Consider the following 13,108-nt stretch of genomic DNA (forward strand, 5'->3'; position numbering starts at 1 on the left):
AGCATTGGATCCCTTAGAACTGGAGATACAGACAGTTGTGAGCCACCACGTGAGTGCTGGGAATTGAACTCGGGTCCTCTGGAAGAGCAGCTGGTGCTAACTGATGGGCCCTCTCTTCAGCCACACATCACCCCTCCTCCATAAACACACTTTTATTTTGGCACAGGGTCTCTTTCTGAACCGGGACCTCATTGATTGACTAGAGTGGCTGGTTCTGTTTAGGCAAGCTCCGAGATCCTCCAGTCTCCATGTTTAGCATCGGGCCTCAAAAACCCTGCACCGTTGCAGCCAGCTTTTTGTTTGTTTTTTTTAAAAAAATATTTATTTATTTATTATGTATACAATATTCTGTCTGTGTGTATGTCTGCAGGGCAGAAGAGGGCACCAGACCTCATTACAGGTGGTTGTGAGCCACCATGTGGTTGCTGGGAATTGAACTCAGGACCTTTGGAAGAGCAGGCAATGCTCTTAACCACTGAGCCATCTCTCCAGCCCTGCAGCCAGCTTCTTACATGGACTCAGAAGATCTAAGCTCGGGTGCTCCTGTTCACACCACAAGCACCATACCGCTGAGCCATCCCTGGCTCGCCGCTGAGATATTTGAAATAACTGGAGTTTTCCCTCTCTCTCTATTGTTGTCCCTAGTGGTCTTTCAGGCCCCTCCCTGACTATATACCACCTTCCACCTCTGTCTCTGTGCGTCTTGATGCCAGCCCCTTCCTCTGCTGTCTCCGGCTTCCCTGACTCTGCCATCCTCATCTGTCTGTCTGTCCTTTCTTCCCCAGGGTCTCACTGTGTGTCTTTGTTTGGTCTGAACTTCACTACATAGACCAGGCTGGCCTTGAATTCACAGATCTGCCTGCCTCTGACTCTCAAGTCCTGAGATTACAGGGCTGCATCACCATGCCCAACACACACGCCTGGCGTCTCCTCCTTGCCCACTTCTAGCGCCCACCCCCATCTGCCTCCCACTGTCTGTCGTTCTTCATCTTGACCTCTCTCTGCCTTCCTGAGCCTGCCTTGTGCTGTCTGCTTCTGTCCTGGCGCCTCTGTCTGGTCCTTGGGTTCTTTGGCCTCCGGCTTTCTTCAGGACTTTAGAAAAAGTTGCTGTGGGGGGCTGGAGAGATGGCTCAGCCGTTAAGAGCACTGACTGTTCTTCCCGAGGACCCGGGTTCAATTCCCAGCACCCACATGGCAGCTCATAACTGTCTGAAAATCCAGTTCCAGGGGATCTGATACCTTCACACCGATGCACATAAAATAAAGTTAAATAAACCATAAAAAATAAAAAAAAAAGAAAAGAAAAAAGAAAAAGTTGCTGTGTCAGGGCAGGGTCCCGAAGGAAGGCAGCTTCCCCCAGAGTTGGTTCAAGAATTAGGCTGTAACGAGGTCTTATAGAAAGGTCATTTCTGGAGCCCGGAGGAAGAGCTAGGGGAAAGGACACCGCAGAGCCTGGTAGTGCTGAGTGTCGGTACTGCAAGGGTCAAGCAGGCATCAGAGTCTTGAGTCCAGCAAAATCCTGCAAGAGTGGAGAGGAGCAGAAGCCCTGAAAGAACGGCAAACTCCAGAACATAGTCTCCCCAGAGACTCCAGGATGTTCTGCCCCCACCCTTCTAACCTCAGCTTTTCCTATTGGCCACAACCGGAAGTAAACTGAGCAAGCATAGCCTTCCTGGAGACAGTCTGAGGTGAGGATCAACATGGGGGCAGCCTGGGGAAGGGGCAGAGAGGGTCACCACTTCCCAGAGACCTAGCTGAGCAAATCCTTCTGCCATCACCCTCCAGGGCAAGCTCCCAAGTTCTCCTGGGCCAGAAAGGCAGTGTATGCTGGGGTAGGAGATCCCAGTGTAGTTCCTTACTGTCCAGGCCACCCACGTCCCTTCCCCAGCCAACTCCTGCTCTGCTAGTGTTTTACTCAGGATTAAATTTATGGCAGAAAATCCACGGCAATAGTTACTTATCAGAGATGTAAGTTTATTTCTCCCACCAACAGAAGCCTCATACATAAGCAGCTCAGGGACCTGGCAGGATGACCTGGTAAGTAGATGGCTTGCAGCACACAGCTGTGGCCTGAGTTTAATCCTAAAACCCACATAAAGATGAGATAACCGACTCCACAGAGTCCTCCGATCTCTACGTGCATCGATGCCATGACACATACATACCCACACTTACACATCATATATAGACTTTATTTTTTAAAACTCAGAGTTGGCTTGGTGGTTCACAAAGTCCTCAGAATTCCAGGCAGCTCCTTTTGAGTTGTCTTCCTTAAACCTCCTACCCCACGATCCTATGGGGATCCTCGAGCTCCAGCAACCACACCTACATCTCAGTCATCAACAAAGCATCCTCCGAGGATCCCAGCCGACGTGTGAGCATTACATAGGCCATGCTGAGCTGCAGAAGGATCTGGAAGAGGCAGTCTTTCTTCTGAGAGGGGAGCATATACAGCAGAGGGATTGCTGATTCATCATACTACTAAGGAAGACAAGAATGGATACTGGGGCTTGCTACTAGCCATTCCCACGGAGAGCAGGTGGTGCTGCAAGGTTTGGGGTGTTAGCGAAATGGAGAACTTAAGTTGCCTTCCCCCTCCGCCACATCTATCTTTCCTTCAGACATGCTACTGAAACCACCACCTAGGAGCAAGACCTGCAACTACCTTCCTGCCCTCCCTTCCTCTACTCCACAGGCGATCTATGAGCCTTCTCTTCCCTGCCCCTCTCATGACCCCACCTACTAATGACCCACCCTCTCCTGACCCCTCCTACTTCACAGGCCCATCCTCTCCTGGACTCCTCCTACTTCACAGACATGCCCACTCCTGTCTCCTCCTACTTCACAGGCCCACCCTCTCCTGACCCCTCCTACTTCACAGACATGCCCACTCCTGGCCCCTCCTACTTCACAGGCCCACCCTCTCCTGACCCCTCCTACTTCACAGGCACGCCCTCTCCTGACCCCTCCTACTTCACAGGCCCACCCTCTCCTGGCCCCTCCTACTTCACAGGCACGCCCTCTCCTGACCCCTCCTACTTCTCAGGGCCACCCTCTCCTGGCCCCTCCTACTTCACAGGGGGAGGGTTGGAGCCCTCTCTCCCTGGGTCTGCTTACCTCACCCTTTACTCTTTTATCTTCCTCTTCAGCCTCTTCAGTAGCCATAGGTAAGGAAGTCACACCCCTTCTGAGTCAAGTCAGAGATAAAGTTAAGGGGTGTGTTTCAGGGTGAAGGCTGGAGCTCTGCTGTGACTGGTGGTCAGAGAGTTTGGGGGCATGTAAGCACCCCAATTCTATCCTGTTCTCTGGGAAGAAGCTCTTTACTCAGGAGGGTTCATGTTCCTCAGGCAGGGAACACAGGCAGACATTCTCCCTTCCCTCGTTAGCCCACCGCAGCCCTTGTGACACGGGAGAGAGAGAGCAGTATTGAGGAAGAGATGGGTCACTGTGGGCTGGACCTGGGAGTGTCCAGGGAAGTGGTTACATCATTCTGAGGAAGGAAGAGAAGGGGAGAGGTCCCAAGCAGGAGGGAGATAAGGAGGAAGAGTGGGGAGGTCAGGTCTGATGGGGGTGGCTTTTGCCACCATCCTAATCTGTTCCTTCCGCCTTCTTCAAGGACAATGTGAGAAGGCAGAAGGCTGGGAGATAGGGGTGCCCCTCAGGCCACCCTGAGAGTCAACTGGGACAAGTGGTTGACTCAAACCCAGCCCTCACCCTACCTCAGCCTCTAGAGACCAGTGGTCACCAAGCATTGGGGTCAAGTCTGGTGCCTAGCTTCCCAGACTTCCTGATTGCCAGTCCCCAACCCCCACTGGGCTGACCGCCCTACTTGTCTCATTCCAAGGACACTAAGTTCAGAACACAACTCACCTCCAGAACTTGCTTCTCAATAGCTGTGAGGTCTTGGACAAATAGCTTAGTTTAGAGCCTCAGTCCCCCTCTCTCATAGACTTCGTGTATGCAGCCAGTCAGTTGTGATGGTGTACATGCCTTTAATCTCCCGCACTGGAGAGACAGAAGCAGGTGGGTGCCTGTGAGTTTCAAGCCAGCCTGGTCTACATAGTGAGTTCCAGGACAGCCAGTGCTACATAGAGAGACCCTGTCTCAAAAAGAAAGAAGGTAGAAGGAGCTGGAGAGATGACTGGAGGACGTGGGTTCGTTTTTCAGCACCCACAAGGCAATTGCTACCCCTAACTCCCGTGGTGGAATCCAGCGCCCTCTTCTTGGCGTTAGGGGACTCCTGCCACGCGGAAGGCACATAAACTCATACAGGCCCACACACATAGACACAAAAATAATAAATCCTTTTTTAAAAAATCGTAGCTGTTGGAACCAGACTAAACTTAAAAGAATCCGGCGACAAAATGCCTCAAACCTTAGCAAGTTCGCTGGAGGAAGCGGGGGCTCCAGGGGCCGGCAGGGGTCGCTGTGAGAGCGCGCCCATTTGTGCTGGAGGGGCTACAGGGACAAGGGGTGCAATCCATATCTGTGTGTGGATACCCCCAAGTCTGCAAATTTCCCACCTGATCCCGGTCCCTCAAGGGCTAGCGCCGCCCTTCTGTGCGCTGCAGGGCCCCCGCGGGCCACCCCAGGGCCGGCTGGCCTCCCGCTGCGGGGCTGGGGCCATGAATGGGCGCGTCAACTGGGGCAAATTAACACGTAGCAAAACACCCCAGCACCTGGAGAAACAGGAGCCGGGCTGGGGGAGGGGGCCCGAGCGGGCGATAATTCACCCGGGCGTCCTGCGGCCTCCAGCCGCCCCCCAGCTCGGCCCGCATCCTCCGGTTTCAAAGGCGGACAAATGGCGCACTGTGCGGCTGTGAGGCTCCCTCGCTAAATCTTTCTGTCTTCGACTCGCTGTAACCTGAGCCTCTCGCGCTGACCCTCCTCTGGAGGCCTAGGGAGGGCGTGAGGGATGCTGGAGGAGGGGGAGGCCCAAGAAAGTCTGAGCCCTCTTGCTTCTCTTTAGCACGGGTCAACTCTGGCCCACCTCGGTGGCTGCCCTAGTCCCTCAACCGTTGGGCGCCTCCCCCACCCCAGGATGCTAAAGTAGCGGAATGTGTGCATGCTTCTTTAAAGGGAGCTCCTGCTTCTAGGTGCTTCGGGGTAGAACCGGGCGGGTGTGCAAATGTGTGTGAGGCAGACTGGCTGCGGGGAGGTCGCATGTGGAAAAGTCATTTTTCCCCCGAGCGGAGTTGAAGAGCAGAGTCGTCGCCTGGCCTCCTAGTCACCGCACTACCTTGGGTCCAGACAGAGCCACCTGCAGACCATCCTAACACTCTACTAGTAATGGACCCAGAGGCCAGGGAAGGGTCGTATCTCCCCGGACCAGTTCCATGTGGGAACCTCATAGAGCCCCTGGAACGATGTTCAGGAACCTGCCTGGCCCTGGCCTGCGGGCGGTCAGGCCAGGGTAGAAGTGGGATTCCAAAAGCCCTAGTTCAGGATTCTGGAAGCCTGGGACATTGAATTAAAAGGGGACTGGCTGAATGAAGGAAGGGCAGTGGCAGGGGTGAAAGGCAGGATTAGGCCACTGTTGAACCCTCGAGAGAGTCAGTAAGGCTAAGGGTCAAGCCGCAGCGCTGAGGGCTGGGGTCAGGAGAGTGGCAGGTGAGGGAGGAATGCCCACACAGATGGAGGAGTGAACTGTCTGGCAAGGTCTGCCGGGTAAGCAGACGTCATTAATTCTATGAGCAACCTGGTGTGGTGGAGCAACAGCTTAAATCTCGGCATTCTGGACAAAGAGGCAGAGGGATTGCCTCAAGTCCGAGGCCAGTCGGAATTGCACAGCAAGAAGCTCCTGACATCAACAGAAGGTTGGGGATAGGACAGATGGCTTTCTTAGCAGGCTGTACCTGTGTCCTGTAGTCCCAGAATCTGGGAGATGGAAGCAGGGGGGATCAGAAGTCAAGGGTAACTTCTGCTACACACAGTTTGAAGCCAGACTGGGATATCTAAGACTGTCTTAGAAAGAAAGGGAGTTGGGGACATAGTTCAGTAGTGAGGTTCTTGCCTCTGTGGGTGAGGCCTGGTACCTGATGTTACCAAAAGAGTAAGTCATTCAAGACTCCACATGCACCCCTGCTGTCCCTTGGTTGGAACCCCTCCGAGCTCACAGTGGTTGCAGGGAGACACTGGTCAAGGCTGTGGAGACAATGCTAGGAAAGGGTAGGAAGTGACAGAGTGATGGCCTGCTGGGATGAGCCTCAAGCCTCTGGGAGGTAGGGCACCAGCCCAGGAGATGCCTGATGAAGTGCCTGCCTGCAAGTAAACCTTGCCCAGAAAGTTCTAGAAACAATTGTGAGCGTACGGAGAAAGACAGAAGAGAAGACTCGGGAGGTGAAAGGCTGAAGTGGGGGCTAGGATTCTCCAGGGAGGCTCTGTGTCTGCTTCCCCCTCTGAGTAGAGGGACCCTTGGGTGCCCAGAGAGAGGAAAGAGGTAGGGATAGAGACATTAGAGCAGTGGTTCTCAACCTGTGGGTCACGTATCGGATGACCTGCATACCAGATATTTACATTATGATTCATAACTAGCAAAATTACAGTTATGAAGCAGCAACAAAAATAATTTCATGGCTAGGGGTCACCATGACATGAGGGACTGTATCAAAGGGTCATAGCATCAGGAAGGCTAAGAATCACTGCCTTGGAGACAGGTGGAGCGGGTCTCCATGGAGAATTTCAGGCCAAGGCCTCTGGGTAGCTGCCTTCCCGTCTCTCCCCCCACCTCTCCCCCCTCCATGGCAGGAGACGCCACTTCACTGGAACCAGGCCTGAAGAATTTTGTCACCCATCCGCCCACCCCCACTTGTTTGCTAATAAAAAGACTGGGGGGCCCTGTCTGCTCCCCTCCCGTTCTCCCCCTGCCGATCCCCTCTCCCTTTCTCTCCCCAGAGCTGATGCAGTTAATTGGAACGTCTTGAAAGTGCACATTAACACAGAGAGAACCGCGGAGACGTCTTGGCAGCAGAATATCGTTATCACTTCTTGAGCTCCAGCCAAAATCCCCTCGCGGTCAAAACACAATTCTTTAAACTAAACAATTAAAGATTTGTGGGAGTATGGCTGCCATGAGGTATCAGCCTGGGAACCTCTGCTGGTGTCAGTGACAACCTGGTCTGGGGGCCCAGCCGGTGATGGGCAGGGAGGAGCATGATAGGAGCTGGGCCGCCAGAGCAACCTGCTCTCTCTCCCCAAATCAGGGCAAAGTGGGTTTGAGACCCCAAAGGAAAGAATGGCAAGACTATGCAGGCTTATTGCACCCATCAGGAGTTGGGGGTCCAAACCTACCTTTAAGCCACCTAGCCTTCGCCAGGGTAAAGTCCCAGCCTCTATACATGTGGCCAATCCCTTCAGTCTACATAGTTCATCAAATGAAATGAGAGACTGGAGAATGTCAGAGGTTAAGAACACATCCTGAGCCGGGCGGTGGTGGCGCACGCCTTTAATCCCAGCATTTAGGAGGCAGACACAGGCAGATCTCTGTGAGTTCGAGGCCAGTCTGGTCTACAAGGGCTAGTTCCAGGACAGGCTTCAGAGCAACACAGAGAAACCCTGTCTCAAAAAAGCAAAAAGAAAAGAAAAAAAAAAAAGAAGAAAAAAAGAAAAGGAAAAAGAAAAAAAAAGAAAGACATGTTGAAGCCAAATAAATAAATAAATGATGAAGCCGGCTATTCTAGAGGATTAGGGTTCCATTCCCAGCTCCCTACATGGTGGCTCACAGCCCTCTGTCAACTTCAGTCCCAGAGGGTTACACACCCTGTTCTGGCTTCCGCTGGCACCAGGCACCACTGGAACATGAGGTGCACAGGCACATACAAACAAAACAGCCATATACTCATAAAATAAATGCATGCACACATACAGATACTTGCCACACCCCAGAGCAAGGGACTCTGAGGAGGCCAGGGAAGGGTTCCCTGCCTCCAGCTGTTCTGAAATGCTGCTCCTCCAGCTGCTGAGGAAGCTGGAGTTTGCAGAAGCCAAACTGGAGCCAGACAGCCTGGATTCAATCCCAGTTCCCACTGTCTGGCTGAGTGACTTTGAACCAGATGCTCAGCCTCTCTGTGCCACAGACTCCCCACTTGCAGACTGTGGGGAGTAACACCGCCTCTACTTCACAGCATTGATAAGAAAATTAAATACAGTATGGACACCAGATCAGGGCCTGGCCATTGGAAGTCCTCAGCAATGGCAACTGTTATTGTTTTTGTGACTTTCGTAATGGGCTCAAAGGTAGCCTTATATTAACATGCCACCTCAAATGTGTGCCCTTCTGTAGGAAGGCTCTCTCCTGCTGAACCTAGGAAGGGCAGGATGAAGTAGCCCTGTGCGACTTCCAAGGATAGGCCACAATAACCTTGCTTCTCGTCAAGTTCACTGCCAAGTACCACATGAGGTGTCCACTTGGCTAAGCCCACTCTGGTGAGGAAGCCACAGTTAGCTTCATGGAGAAGTCACAGAACTCAGAGAGGAGGTTGCCTGGCCTGGTGCCCAGCAGTTATGTCCACCCTGGCTGAGATGCTAGACATGCGGGTGAAAGAGAGAGCTGGACACCCCTCCAGCTCCAGCCTTCGTCTGGCTCTAGGCCCAGCCGCCTCCTGTTGGAACCAAGTGAGAGACCCCACAGAGAAAACACCCTGCTGAGCCCAGTCATTGTGTGCTTGTGATAGACAGTACATCTGTCTTAAGGAACAACGCCTTAGGATCTTGGGGGGGGGGGGTCAGAAGGAACTTCGGCAATCCTTGCATGTGTGTGTGCATGCAAGCGTGCATGCATGTGTGCATGTGTGTATGTGTGTGTGCGCATGCATTTGTGTGCATGTAGTGCATGCACACTGCATGCAGAGCCATGGCCAGAGAAGGATGACAGGTGTCTTTCATGCCAGTCTCTACCTCATAACTTTGAGACAGGGCCACTCACTGAACCCAGAGCTAAGGTGGCAACCAGCAGGCCTTAATGATCCTCCTGTTTCTGATCCCCACGGCTGAAATCACAGAGGAGCAGTCACCCCTGGCTTTTTAGATAGGTGCTGGGATTTGAACTTATGTCCTCGTGCTTGCACAGCAAATTCTCACCCACTGAGCCAATGCCCCAGTCCAAAACCCCTAATTTGAATATAATTCTGATCTAATAGTGACCCCAAAATGGCCTCCCATCACTTACTAAAGATGTATCTTTTTTATTTTATTTATGTGTCTGTGTGTCTGTGTGAGTGAAGGCCACATGAGTGCAGGTGCCCACAGCTGCCGGAAGATGGCTCTAGATCTCCTGCAGTTTGAGTTCTCCGATTTGGCTGCTCGGAATCGAACCCTCGTGAAAGGACAGCAAGTCCTCCCAACCGCTGAGCTCTTCTGGGTAAATTCTTGTCTGCTTCCAATTGGCGGGTCTCCGAGGCTCTGTGCCCTCCTTTCCCTTTAAGATCACCTCTTACCACTACTCCTTCCCTTCCGCTGCTCCATGCGCTCTGGCTTCCGAGTCATTCCTTGGCAACCAGGCTCCTGCCTCAGAGGGAGCTCCACTGAAGAAGCTCCCTTCATTCAGCTTTTCCTTCTAGTTCTTTCTTAGATGAAAGGGTTGGCTTTCGGCTTTCCTGACACAGCAGCACCCAAGTCGTCCCAATAGCCCTTGTCCTGCTGTCTTTCCCCTCTGTATACTCTTGACTCCCAGACGTCATATTGCAAACTTAATTTTACTTCTATTGATTAGCGCTCGACTTTATCCTAGAATTTCAGCTCCAGGAAGGTAGACCTTTTGTCTACTGGTCTCTGGGTCCCAAAGCACTGAACACTGCTTAGGACATATGTCCCAGTCTTTATTTATGGAATGTGTGAGTCTTTCTCCATCCCGGGAAAGCAACTGAGGCCCAGCGACTGGAGAGGAACTTGCCTAGCAGGCCCCGCCCCCCAGCTCATCCTCCTGACTGTCCCAGGTTCACCTGCTCCTCTCAGAAGACCCCGTCTTTCATCTCCATCCGTTGTCACTCAGACAAGTCCAGAACCCTCGGCTCGCCCAGTTATTTCTGCCAAACAATATTTACAATAAACTTTGTTTGAACTTTTGTCTAAGTGATAATAATAATAACATGATAATTATACGGAGTATAACATACAGCCAGCTGTACTTAATTAAGGCTGTAATTTCACTAAGGGTTTCTGAATATGGAGTGAACCGCAAGAGTTGTGCCGCCTGTACCCTAGGTGGAGATTACATCCACACAGGAGTGAGCCAAGACCTGGGAGCCAGAGGCTGCCAACAGGGTCTAGCTGTCACAAGCATGAGTGCTCCCATCTTGGGGTAGGACCAGGATAGCCTTGAGCCAAAGAGCGAGTCTGGGACCTCTCGAATCATTCGCATGGATTTCCTCTGAGCTTTGTTGGTTTTCAGGGAAGGTGTGAGTGTGTGTGTGTGTGTGTGTGTGTGTGTGTACGCGCGCACGCGCGTGTTCACGCTCACATGCTCATGTATGTGGAGGCCAGAGGTAAACCTCGGGTGTTCTTCAGACTCCATTTACCTGCTTTCAGAGACAAGGTCTCTCACACAGGCCTGCAGCTCAGGAAGTAGACTAGAATGGCCAGGCTGTGGACTCTAGGCATCCCTCCTAGATGCTGTCTACTGGAGACTCTGCCTCTCCCCTTGGATGTTGTTTTGTTGTTGCTAGTTTGGGTTCTAGGGATGGGGCTTTCACTTACACACCAAGTCCTTTACACACTTGAACTATCTTCTCAGTCCTGGAAAGTTGTTTCTTTCAAGACTAGGGCTGGGGGCTGGAGAGATGGCTCAGAGGTTAAGAGCACTGCCTGCTCTTCCAAAGGTCCTGAGTTCAATTCCCAGCAACCACATGGTGGCTCACAACCATCTGTAATGAGGTCTGGAGCCCTCTTCTGGCCTACAGGCAAACACACAGACAGAATATTGTATACATAATAAATAAATAAATAAATATTTAAAAAAAAAAACAAAACTAGGGCTGATGGGCAAGGAGAAGTATTAGCACACCCTGATGCTCCACAGTGAAGAAGCCACGGTGTAAGAGGGAAAGATGACAACCTAGCCCGCCCAGGGTCGGACAGAACCGATGTGGTCACAGAACACCGCCTCCAGTGGATCACACGTTGGGTGCTGTGTCAGGCTTTGGGGCTGGTTAGAAGGCATGGGACTTTGCCCAGCGAAATCTGGTTAAGTCAGTCTGAAGAACTAAACACACAAGGCTCTCTAGAATGGACCAGAGCAGCCTGCTTCTCAGACAACAGCAGGAGGGGCCTTGTGAGTCACCTTGCTTGTTCCTAGCACAAGATCCATGCACACACGCACAAACACAAAACAAGGCAAGGGAAAAGAGGCCAGTTGGAAAAGGCTTTCTTGTGGGGATTATTCAGAATGGTGCGGTCAAATAGAGGCAATCTGAATTATCGAAAGAGGCTGCAGCCAGGGTAGAAGCTGAGCTAGGCCCCCTAAGAGATGCAGATATATCCCTAAGTAATAAAATATCCTTTTCTCAGTATCAAACTTAACGGCCCAGGCTTCAGGTAGAAGCATCTCATGAGAACACACACTCTGCCCCTGGAGAGGATGCAGCAGACAGGAAAAGATGGTGAGGGGGGCAACTTGTGTGCTCCCCTCACTTTAGAGCAAAAGGCATGATAGTCTCTGAAAGGCTGCTGTCTACTGGAGACCACTTGGCACCACAGGCATCCCTTGAATTAGTCTCCTGCACGTGAGCTATGCTGGCCCATTTCTTCTTTTTCTGGTCCCCTCCTCCTCTCCCTCCTCCTAGAGTGCTCTTTTCCTGTCCACCTGAGCTGCGCGGGACTGTGTCCCTGTCTGTGTGTGCACCGTCTTCCCCATCTGGGTTCTGCCTTACACTGGGACAAGAAGTGGGAATCCTACCCCTGCATACCCCCATGCCTGGTTAAATTCCCCACCAACAAGTGTCAGGTGGGCACAGGCCTTGGACAGCTCCTGCATGCCCTGCAGGCCACCAGTACCCCCACATCTCCCTGGCCCTCCACCTGCTGGCTTGTGCCTCGGCTCAACACACTGTCTCTGACAGGCCGCTGGTTTAAATATAGTTGCTCACGCAAGACGGGGCTAATTTTAGCAGGAATGTGCTGGAAACTTTGAGGGCTCTGTTCTCTAGCTGTCTCCCCTGTGCTCATCGCTAGGGCAGAAAGAAAACCTGATAGCCCTCCTGCTCCTCACATCCCCAGGCTGCATCTTAGCCACCTCTCCCCCCAGTCTCTGCAGCAATCCCTTTCCTGGAGCCTGAGTCCCGTCCTCAAAGCCCCTCCCCGAGGCCCCTCCCTAAGGCCCTCCCCTCCGCCCTCCAGACCCTCTCCGTCCCCAGTCTGTCCAGCCAGTCCAAGGCCAGCAACCATGGGGAAGATGGTCCACCAGTTTCCCTTCATCCCACCCCACCCCAGTGGCACCCACCTGCCTCACAGACAAACAACATCCGCGGAGCAGCGGGTGCCAGTCATTGTGTGGAGAGCTGTGGGGTGGGCAACCTATTCAGCCCTCACCATCGCCCATGAGGAAGTGTGGACAACAGTTCACTTTGCACACCAGGACCCTGAGACTGTGGGAAGTCCCGGGACTCGGTTAAGGTTGTTCCGCTCCACGGCAATGGTTGCCTGGAACTATACTTGTCTTTCCCAGGAGAGCCACAGAAGAGGGCAAGCTGAACACAAAGGGAGGGATCTATCATGGTGGGGAGCCAAAGACTGATTCTGGAAAAGCCTAGGCTGTTGAGCCAAGAGTGAGGACGGTCCTTAATTCAGCTTGTCAACCTTTCTATCTCCAACCCACCCACGGGACTGGGCAACGGCAAACTCGGCTTATTTATGACAACTTCATTTTAGCAATGAGAGCTTGACCATACCAGAAAAACATCTGACGGTAAACCACACTGCCGGCACTATATCTAGTTTTATTCAGATCCTGGACGGTTTTTGAGTAGTATTAATAGAGCACATACTAAGTACCCTTTATAAAGCACATACTAAGTACTCGGCAACGTTGCAAATGTCTGGCTGCAAAGATGGAGGAGGAGCAGGGCACGGTTGGGCTCTGAAGTCCTCACCCAAGAGCTAGTACCAGGCATCAGCT

General features: G+C 52.4%; 1 long non-coding RNA gene across 2 annotated transcripts; it reads right to left on the reverse strand.

Annotated features, from left to right (window-relative positions):
• Window positions 1-2,171: 2,171 nt before the first annotated feature.
• LOC125407568 (uncharacterized) lies at window positions 2,172-12,618 on the reverse strand. 2 transcript variants are annotated; one of them, XR_014998429.2, is made up of 4 exons: window positions 12,434-12,618; window positions 3,871-4,005; window positions 3,118-3,187; window positions 2,172-2,481 (listed from the first exon to the last, which is right to left on the reverse strand). It is a non-coding gene; the product is annotated as an uncharacterized LOC125407568 (long non-coding RNA). The 2 variants fall into 2 exon arrangements; XR_007234257.3 differs by lacking the exons at window positions 3,871-4,005; window positions 12,434-12,618 and having other exon boundaries at window positions 3,118-3,546.
• Window positions 12,619-13,108: the final 490 nt, after the last annotated feature.

This window comes from Myodes glareolus, chromosome 18, assembly GCF_982192425.1.
Source record: "Myodes glareolus chromosome 18, mMyoGla1.1, whole genome shotgun sequence".
Taxonomy (NCBI): Eukaryota; Metazoa; Chordata; class Mammalia; order Rodentia; family Cricetidae; genus Myodes; species Myodes glareolus.